This window comes from Pongo abelii, chromosome 6 (genome assembly GCF_028885655.2).
Source record: "Pongo abelii isolate AG06213 chromosome 6, NHGRI_mPonAbe1-v2.0_pri, whole genome shotgun sequence".
NCBI lineage: Eukaryota > Metazoa > Chordata > Mammalia > Primates > Hominidae > Pongo > Pongo abelii.
Window position 1 is genome coordinate 42689446 of NC_071991.2, and position 11020 is coordinate 42700465.

At 37.6% G+C, this 11020-nt stretch overlaps 1 long non-coding RNA gene across 1 annotated transcript; it reads left to right on the forward strand.

Moving 5' to 3' along the window:
• Positions 1–305: 305 nt before the first annotated feature.
• On the forward strand, positions 306–10497 carry LOC134761721 (uncharacterized). The gene is made up of 3 exons (XR_010140785.1): positions 306–505; positions 5338–5432; positions 10396–10497. It is a non-coding gene; the product is annotated as an uncharacterized LOC134761721 (long non-coding RNA).
• The last annotated feature ends 523 nt before the right edge of the window (positions 10498–11020 follow it).

Here is an 11020-nt window from a genome sequence, read left to right on the forward strand (position 1 = left end):
TCTAAGTGGTGAGTACAAGACAACTTCTGGTTATTTTTTAAAGCCAATTGTTAGCATAATAAGGGGGAATCGTTGAATCTCTAGTTGTAATGAAAATGCCAACGAGTTTCTCTCAAATATATTTAACCTTTAAAAGCCATCAGAAGGTCACCTCGGTTTCTAATATTTCTGGTCACCATTTTCTAGCAATAAAAAAGTGTATTTTCTAAGGGTTGTGGGAATTACATAACATATAATTGATTGATTGATTGATTTTTTTTTCTGCCCTCAAGTTTTAACCCTCTTAGGGAGAAAGTACATAGACTGAAGAGAATTTGACAGAACGAAGACTCAATCACACGCTGTGTACCCGACCCTGTGTAGGTGAACTCAGTGCAAATATCTAATTGGAATCCTGAATGACACCAAAACCCTTTGCTGGAGCTGGGAGCAGAGAGGGAATTATGAGGGGGAGGCAACAGGAAGCGTCACCTGGTCAGGAAGGATTCCCTGAGCCTCAGGTCAGGTGAGAGAATGTCTCTTCCCTATGGCCTAAGGAGTTCGACACAGGCTGAGCTGAGAGAAAAACAAGAAGCTGGTGTCTGTGAAGCATGGAAGGGTTGCCCATTGAACTAGCAAATGGAGGGGACATAGCAGATATCATGGGGTGGGGTGTGCAACCAAGGAGCAGAAAGCCAAGGAGACAAGGTCATGGAATCCAGTGCCAGAGCTCTCCAGAAGGGAAGCCAGAGCCCTTATGATGCCCTCCAGGCTACTGCCATGGCCACCAGGGCTGAGGGCCAGGGGGTCATGGAGGGCAGTGTCTGGGAGGCAGTGGCGAGCACAGAAAGCTGGGTGGGAAGGTATCTCTGGACCTGCAGGGACCACAGAATCATATGTGGGGCATGGGCAGACATGCATAGAGGTCAAAGGAGAGTGAAATAGATCCTGTATATTCCTCTACTGCTTAGATGGTTATAAAGGGGATGCTTTACAATATAAATATGCTTATAAAGGGGATGAAAAGTGTGTGGAATAAAATATAATATGCCTTCCTTCTTAGCCCTTAGTGAACATTAATAATAGACTATAGAACTCTCAGAACAGAGTTTCAGAATTCTTTTTTACACAGCCAACTAAATCACAAGCAACTGACAAGAGATGGCTCCCAAGTTAAACCAATTTGCCATCTCTGCTTCCTCTGTTCTTTGATGTTTAGGAAAGTAGCCCACGCATCCTTACCACTTCCAGTTAGTGGCTACCCATGAGTGAGACAGTCACCCTGTGCTGAAGCATTTCCAAGACTCAAAACTCACTCCTTCCTAATTATCTTACTATCATTTATGCCTTGGGGTTGTTTACATCTCCTGTCTCTGTCTGCTGGAAATACTATTCAACCCTCTGCCACCACATGGCTCTTCTTCAGTCCACACCTAGTGGCAGCGCTGGTGGTTTGAAATTAGCCAGCGTGTAAATATCCTGAAATAGGGAAACACTATGAATCAGGGCTTTCTCCCCCACCTGACCCTCAGGAGAGCCAATTATTAAACATTTACCGATACATCACTGGAGACAGTAGCACTTTGAGGCATGGAAAAAGTTGAAGAAGTAGAAGCCAGACATTTGAAAAGATACTATCTGAGGGGAGGAGTGCAGTAAGACTTTCTGAGAGGACTGGCATTTATATGCTCATCTCTGAGTGCTCCATGGGCACATCAGCATCATTCGCAGGGTCAGCGAAAGGGTAAATTGTCAATGCTTCCGAAAGCACCATTAATCTTACCAAATGAAGAAATAAATGCATCTCAAATGATGGATTTTTCTGTAAACTATCATGGAGAACCCTTGAGGTGATTCTCACAGGAGATATGAATACAGTACAGGTGGCCAGGAAAGGAAAAAAATAATATAAATCAACATGCAGGAACTACAAGAAAAAAAGGAATGGAGGTACTACCCATGATATTAAAAAGAGGTCCTTGGAAGATTTCAAAAGTAAGTTTTTTAGAACAAATATTAATGCAAATGAAAAAATTAAAGCCATGACATCACTCTTTTTTATAAACAATGTTTCATGGGTTAGGCCAGTGAATTTCAACTGTGTCTCCTATATAATTGGGAATCTAGATCAGATACTAAGAAAGGGCTCAAGCTGACAGAAGACCGGTTTCCACTACCCCTCACCAGGGCAACTAATTTTTCTTGTTTCACATTTAGTTTTCTAATAAGATTCCATTTGAAGAAAGGCTACCTCCGCTTTCAAAATGTGGGAGAAAATAATAAAAAGAAAGATTGGTCTATCTGTTTAATTGAAATATAAGTTTATAATCAGTCATTACAAGAATACCATCAAGAATTGTCATTGAAAATATATTGAAGAATTTATTTTAAACACAATAATTCTAAATTACCTACCTATTCATGAAATCTTGAAAAATGTTGTGCTTCATGTATAGATATTTGTAAGAGACATTAAAACACATAATCGGTTTAATAATTTTTTGCTATCTACTTATAATATTTGTTGACTTTTTTTTTTTTTTTTTTTTTAGCAGAAATCAGGTGTGAAAGGTTGAACAAGCAGAAAGGGGCCAGAATATGTAGGATCTTCTGCAATTTGAGTCTACAGGTTAGGTTGAGGGTGACATGATTGGATTAGCATTCTGAAAATGCACCCTGATTTAAAGTGGAGAAGGTGGAGATTTGAAAAAGCTGTGAATGGATATGGGAAGATTAGTTAGGATACTATTAAAACGGTCCAGATTTACTATGGTGGTGAGGTAGAGATGTATAAAAGTGGATAAAAGAGATGCCTGGGAAGTAAGATGAACAAGTAGTTAAAAGGAGGGAAGTTTAAAGAATGGCTCTCAGGTTTCTACAGTATGCAACTGAATGACGGACTGATTTTTGCAATTGAGATAAGGAATTCTGAAAGACGGATGAGGGGAAAAGAGGTAGATGATGAATCCAAATGGAATATACTGTTGTTGAGATATCTTTGAGGTATCCAAAGAAGATTTCAGGTAAGCAATTGGATAGTATGCCTATGGAGCTCAGAAAGAGATATGATTATCATGGCACATTTATATTTACATACCATAATTCACCCATTTAAAGTGTACCATTTAATGGTTTATAGTACATTGACAAAATTGTGCAACCATTACCACAGTCAATTTTAAAACCCTTTCATTACCACAAAAAGAAACCCTTTACCTATCAACAATCACCCTTTACCTATTAATCAATTTCTCCTGCACCCTATCCCTAGGTATTACTAATCTACTTTCTATCTCTATGGATGTGCATATTCTGAACATTTCATATAAAGAGAATAATATATTATGTGGCCTTTTGTGTTTGGCTTTTTTTACTCAGCATGTTTTCAAGATTCATCCATGTTGTAGCATACTTCCTTCTTTGTTATAGCTGAATAATATTCCATTGGAACATTAGATATACTAGATATACCATATTGTGTTTATCCATTCATTAGGTGATAGATATTTGGATTGTTTCCTCTTTGGGGCCATTACAAATAAGCTGATATAAGCATTCATGAACAAGTTTTTGTGTGTATATATGTATTTATTTCTCTTCATGATATAGTTAGGACTGCACTTTCTAGGTTAATGACAACTCCATGTTTAGCATTTCAAGAAACTGCCAAACTGTACTCCATAGCAGTTAAACCATTTTACTTCTCATTAGCTGTGTGTAAGGGTTCCAATTTTACCACATCCATGCCAACACATGTTACTGTCCATTTTAAAAAGTATAGCTACACTAGTGAGTCTGAAGTGCTATCTCATTGTGATTTTTGATTTGCATTTTCCTAATGATTAAATATGTTAAGCATATATTCATGTTCTTATTGGCCAATTGCATGTCTTCTGTGGAGAAATCTCCATTCGATTTTTTCCCATTTTTAAATTGAATTATTTGCATTTTTATTGTAAACATTCTTTGCATAGTCTGGATGCATGCCCCTTTATCAGATATATAATTTACAAATATGTTTTCTCATTCTCTATGTTCTTTTCACCTTGATAGTGTCCATTGATGTGCAACATTTTTTAGTTTTGATGAAGTCAAATTTTTTTTCTTTGGTTGTTTTTCTTTTGGAATCATATCCAGAAAAAAAAATCGCCTAATCCAAGGTCACAGAGATTCACACCTATGTTTTCTTAAGAATTTTATAGTTTTTGTTCTTATATTTAGGTCTTTGATCAATTTTGAATTAATTTTTATATATGATGTGCAGTAACAATTTAACTTTTTTTTTTTTTTGCATATGACTATCAATAGTTGCCCAGCACTATTTGTTGAAAGGACTGGACTGTTTTTTCCCCATTAAATTATGTTGATACCCTTAAAGTAAACCAATTGACCATAAATATAAGATCTTTGTTTCTTGATTCTTAATCCTATTTCATTGTTCTATAAATCTATTCTTATGCCAGTACCACACTCTCTTCTTATGAAGCTGACTATCATGGCTTAGTAGTAAAATTTGAAATCAGGAAGTGTGCATCTTCTGTGTTCCTTTTAAAGACTGTTTTAGCTATTCTGGGTTCCCTACATTTCTCTATGAAGTTTGGAATCAGCTATTTATGTCTGCAAAAAAAGGCAACTGGATTTTTATGGGGAATTCATTAACTTGGTATATAAATCTGGGGAATGTTACCAACTTAACAATATTAAATCTTCCATGAACGTGAAATGTCTCTCTATTGGGTCTTATTTAATTTCTTTCAACAATGTTTTATAGTTTACAGTGTGCAATCCTGCATTTCTTTTGTTAAATTTATTACTAATTATTTTATCCTTGTTGATGCTATTTTTAATGAATTTTTAAATTATACTTTGGATTGTCCATTGATAGTGTATAGAAATATAATTTATTTCAAGATGTAGATCTTGTATCCTGCAACATTGCTGAGCTTGTTTATTAGCTAGCTCTAATAGTTGTGTAATGGATTCCTTAGGATTTTGTTTATAAAAAGATAACATAGTCTGAAAATGGAAGTATTTTTACTACTTCATTTCCATCTGAATGCATTTTTTTCTTTGCTTAATTACCTTGGCTAGAAATTCCAGTACAATGTTGAGTGAAAATGATAAGAGCAGATATCCTTGTCATTTTCCTCCCCTTCATTTTGAAGGATAGTTTTGCTGCATATAGAATTCTTGGTTAACAGTCTTTTTCTTTCAACACTAAATACATCATTCCATTTCTTCTGGCCTCCGTGATTTTTTGGTAAGAAATCAGCTATTAATTTTATTAAGGCTTCCTTGTACTTGATGCTTCTCTCTTGCTGCTTTTAAGATTCTTTCTTTGTCTCTTGCCTTTGACAGTTTATGATGTGTCTGGCCGCAAATCTCTGATTTAGTCCCACCTGGAGTTCATTGAACTTCTTGGATATGTAGATTAATGTTTTTCATCAAATTTGGTAAGTTTGGGGCCATTATTTCTTTACTTATTCTTTTTGCCCCTTTTCCTGTATCCTCTCCTTTTGGGACTTACACTGTGCATATATTGGGACTCTTTATAGTGTCTTGCAGCCCTCTGGGGGTTTTTTCCTTCATTCTTTTATTTTTCTTCAGACAGCATATTCTCCATTGACCTGTTTTCAGATCTGCTGATTCTTTTCTCCATCTGTTCAAAGATACTGCTGAGACCCTCTAGTGAATTTTTTATTTTCATTATTTTACCTTTCAACTGCAGATTATTTTTGATTCTTTTTTTATCATTTATAAATTTTATTGACATTCTCTATGTGGTGAGACATCATTGTTACACTTTCCTTTAGTTCTTTAGATGTGGTTTACTTTAGTTCTTTGGACATATTTAAAATAACTGATTTAAAGTCTTTGTTGGCCAGGTACAGTGTAATTCCAGCACTTTGGAGGTCCGAGGCAGGAGGATCACGAGGCCATCAGTTCATGACAGGCCTGGGAAATATAGCAAGACTTCATCTCTACCAAAAAAAAATTTCTTTAATTAAAAAATTAGCCAGACATTGTGGTGTGCACTTGTACTCCCAGGAGTTTAAGGCTACAGTGAGCCATGATTGCACCACTGTACTCCAGCCTGGGTGACAAAGTGGGACCCAGTCTCTAAAAAATAAAAATAAATAAATAATAAGGTCTTTGTCATGTAAGCCCAATGTCTAGGATTCCTTGAGGAATTAACTGGTTGTATTGACTCTTTTTGTTTTCTTGCATAGGAGCCATATTTTTTCTTTCCATATCACAATTTTTGTTGGAAAAATTGGACATTTTAAATCAGAAAATCAGATCTTTCTTCCTCTCCAGGGTTTGTTGCTGTCTCTATTGCTGTTTATTGTTGTTGGTTTTGCTCTCCTGTTTTCTGGTGAATTCCCTGAACTAATTCTGTAAATTCTGCATTCTTTCTCACGTATGCCACTGAAATCTCTGCTTGGTTGGTTTAGTGGTTAGATAGTTATTGGAAAGAGGATTTCCTTAAATGCCTGGAACTAATAAGTCTCCCGGTCTTTGTCAAGGACCTCTGTATGTATGTTGGAGTAAGCCTTCACTACTTAGCTAGGCAGTTTAGAATTGTGCCTTAGCTTTCACTTCCTGCTTGGCAGAACCTGAAGGTTAGCCAGAGGGCAGAACTTAGATTTTTTGCAGATATTTTCAGAGCATGTACACAGCCCTACACATGCATGTGGCTTTCTAAATTCCCAAGAATATGTCAGAACTTTTTAAAACCTCCTGTAGAATTCACTACCCAGTATTTCCTTTTAAATTTTCTGAATAGCTTGTTGTTTACCCCAAATATTTCCACCTCAGGTAGCTCTGATGATAAGCAATCACTATCAATTATTTCTGATAAATGCCCCCATAGAAAAGGTTATTCCAGTGGGTGAGTTTTAAGTCAGGTCAAGAGAAGACAAACTGTAAAAGTGGGGTTTCCAGGGAACTATCACACAAGTCAAATAATGATCCTGCTCTGAAATGGAGCTTTGAAAGATCCCTAACACTTTTCTGACCACTCCAGTATCTGCTAGACTGCTGGTTTTCCAGTGGTTGTTTGTTTGTTTGTTTGGAGACGGAGTCTTGCTCTGTTGCTAGGCTGGAGTGCAGTGGGTCAATCTCAGCTCACTGCAACCTCCGACTCCTTGGCTCAAGTGATTCTCCTGCCTCAGCCTCCTGAGTGGCTGGGATTACAAGCACGCACCACCATACCCAGCTAATTTTTGCATTTTTAATAGAGACAGGGTTTCACCACGTTGGCCAGATGGTCTTGAATTCCTGATCTCATGATCCGCCCGCCTCAGCCTCCCAAAGTGCTGGGATTACAGGTGTGAGCCACTGCGCCTGGCCCCAGTGTTTTTAAAAAGTTAATTTTGACCATGTTTTTCCAGCGTTCTCATTGGTTTTATGGAGAAGAGGCTTTTCAGATGTTTTTCTTCCACCATTTTTCCTGACAACCACAAGGTCATTCTTAAATCATAAAGCCCTTTGGGCATATTTGCTTTAAAAATAGAATATTTTGGTTGGGCACGATGACTCACGCCTATAATCCCAGCACTTTGGGAGGCTGAGGCCAGCGAATCACAAGGTCAGGGGTTCAAGACCAGCCTGACTAACATGGTGAAACCCTGTCTCCACTGAAAATACAAAAATTAGCCTGGCGTAGGAGTGCGTGTCTGTAATCCCAGCTACTCAGGAGGCTGAGGCAGGAGAATCGCTTGAACCCGGGAGGCAGAGGTTGCAGTGAACCAAGATTGTGCCATTGCACTCCAGCCTGAGCAATAGATCGAGACGCCGTCTCAAAAAGCAAAAATAAATAAATAAATAAATACAATATTTTTTCAGACTTGTGAAACATTTCTCTTTGAGCCTGGGCACGGTGGCTCATGCCTGTAATCCCTGCACTTCGGGAGGCTGAGGCAGGCAGATCACTTGAGGCCAGGATTTCGAGACCAGCCTGGCAGACATGGTGAAACCCTGTCTCTACTAAAAATACGATAGCCAGGTGTTGTGGTGGGTGCCTGTAATCCCAGCTACTCAGGAGGCTGAGGCATGAGAATCGCTTGAACCTGGGAGGCAGAGGTTGCAGGGAGCCAAGATTGTATCACTGCACTCCAGCCTAGGTGAGAGAGTGAGACTCCATCTCAAAAGAAAAAAAAAAAAAGAAGAAAGGAAGGAAGGAAAGGAGGGAGGGGAAGAAAGAGAGAGGAAGAAAGAGAGATAAAGAAAGAGAGAGAGAGAAATAAAGAGAGAGAAAGAAAGAAGAAAGAAAGAAAGAAAAAGAAAGAGAAAGAGAGAAAGAAGAAAGAAAGAGAGAGAAAAAGAAAGAAAGAAGGAAGGAAGGAAGGAAGGGGAAAGATTTCTCTTTATATGTAATACACTATCATGTTTGTTGAATAACTAAAAACTTAAATGCCTTTTAATGGACTTTATATTGGCAGGTCTTCCTGTGGTCCCCTTTGGGTTTAGAGAGCACATTTCTATATTTATAATCTTAAAATGGACCTGATTCATTATGACTTCTCAAATATTTTGCGAGATTAATAGTAATAAGTAAATAAATGCAAACATAGCATAATTATATTAACTCAGATATTTGATAATCTAATTTCAATATTAATTTATTATTAAGAAATTATAAATACCAAATGTGAAAAGAGAAGAGAATCTGGTAATAGAAGTGTTAATTATAATTAATTAATAGTTGTGCCCTTTGTAGATAAGCTTGATCCAGATTATTTTATTTGCCACATCTAAGGTCCAGGATCCAGTGGACTTTTGTTGTCATCTTCATTTTCTTTATTATATCAAATCTGCTATGTCAAATGTAGAATTTGATCTTGGCTTTTAATCAGGTTCTTCATTTAATAACACTAATAGTGGTTTGATTAATTAATTGATTTGTTGGCATTATTTTACCCTCACAAAACTTCTCTGGGATGATTTTACTTTCATTCTGTGAAAGCATATTTTACCCTTTTTTTGTGTGTTAAACACTAATGAGTAAGATGCACTTGTGAAATGGTTAACTTTAAAATATAACATTAAGTTTGCTATGAAAATCTCATATATGGAACATTATAGCTTTCTTAAAGAAAGATATATGAAACACCTACTTTAAAGCCTTCCTACCTAAAAGGCTCTCTCTTTTCAATCTTTCTACGGCTTGAATTTCTCATTCATTTGGTAGCTTAGAGTCCCAGGGTTAAGACATGGTGATGCATGGAGGGAGAACCCCACTCTGGGAAGAGAAGAGCAACAGCATCTCCTGTCTCCCTCAGTCCAGGCCTTGTACCAGATTATCTCACGAATCCTCACAAGTACACAGCCTAGGATGGTATTCTTAATACGGTTTTCAAATAGGGACACTATTGCTCAAAAAGTTGTATACACTTGGAAAAGTTCAGTAAATGGTGGATATAAGATAAGAACTAGGAATTTTTTACTTCATAGTCTTCAAAAACATCACACATATTTCAACATTAATCTGCAAAAACCAATGAAGAAGGTAAAGAAGTGTCTATACTTGTTGAGGCCCCGTTATGCCACATATTAGTCAATATTTGACACGTTATGTCAGTCCATCTTATCAACAACATTGTGAGGAACCAGAAATATAAAGAAGTTAAGTAATTTGATAAAAATCACACTTCTAGCAAATGCCTGGCACATAAAAGATGATTAATATCTATTTATTAAGGAGATAAATGAAAGTAGGAGAGGCTGATTGTAGTTCAATGGACTGCCCTCCTGTACCTCCCTAGATTTCCTTAGACAACTTTTTTACTTTTTTTGGCCTACTCAAGAACCAGATCCTAAAATAATTAGATCCTTGCTTTTGTATGGAAAGGAGATCAGGGAAAAAAAAGGATATTGCAGAGCCAAGAGCAATAAGCAGGATAAGAGCTTGAAAAACCCTATGAGGTAAAGATAGGGTCTGTGGCAGGCAAAGTCCATGCTTTCCACCTACATCTACAGACTCCAAAAAAATCACCATTTTCTTAGTCCTAAATTCGACTGGTGATTTTGCAAAAATATTTTTTACTTTCATGATCTCAAAAGATTAAAGATTCCAGAGAAGGTGGGGAGAGAACTTCAAAAGTTTGCCTCACACCTCTTTTGAATCAAAGGGATTTTATTTTCCTGGCACTGAAGAACTAAAAGATACATAAAACGGCACAATATTTTATAGGGTTCCTTATGGATGGGCTATTCTTTACATGCTGAGGAAGGAAACAAATAATGCACCAGACTATTTAATTAAACTGTGTCTAAAACCTGCACTCTGCTGTATTAGAGGCACCTTCTCAGACTTGTAAACGAGTGGGGCCAAAGTCAATTAAGAAGGACACGTCTACAAATGTTTCAACAATTACCAGTTACTTGCCTCTGACGCCCTCCCTTAATCTCCAGGACATAAATGGTGAACGAAAAATCAGTCACTTGATTTACCTCCAAGATCAATCTGAAGGACAAGTTTAGCACTTAAAACAACTGGTTTTGAAGAAGTGGTGACTTTCAGTAAGTAACCATATAGGATAGCATGGTGAAGAAGGGAGAGAAACCAACCCAGGATCAGAGTCAAAGCCTTTCAAAGCTGGTCCTTATCTACCTCCCTGGCCTGTTCCCTACCACCTGCCGTGTACACTTTCTCTATCTTCTGTGGTTCCCAAGCCAGGGACAGCCGTCACAAAACACTGCCTGCCTTCGCACGCAAAGTTCCCTCTGGAATTTGAGGATGTGACTTTCTTCCAATGATCTATTCTAGTTTGTGCTCCCTTCCTCCCTTCCATGAGCCCTCTGCTCCCCAAACTATAAAAATGCCTTGTCCCTCCTAGCCTGGGTCTTCGTAGATGAGGCTGTCCATTCCTTTCAGCCTCTTTACTCTGGCCTTATCCCAGAATAAGAACCTAAGACACTTTCTCCCTAGAAGTCTTACCAAGTAAGTCCTACTCACTTGCCTTAAACCTTTAACCTCTGAGGACACAGGGCATTTTCTGTTTCATCCGTACAGTTTCCTCTAACCATTTTAATTCTA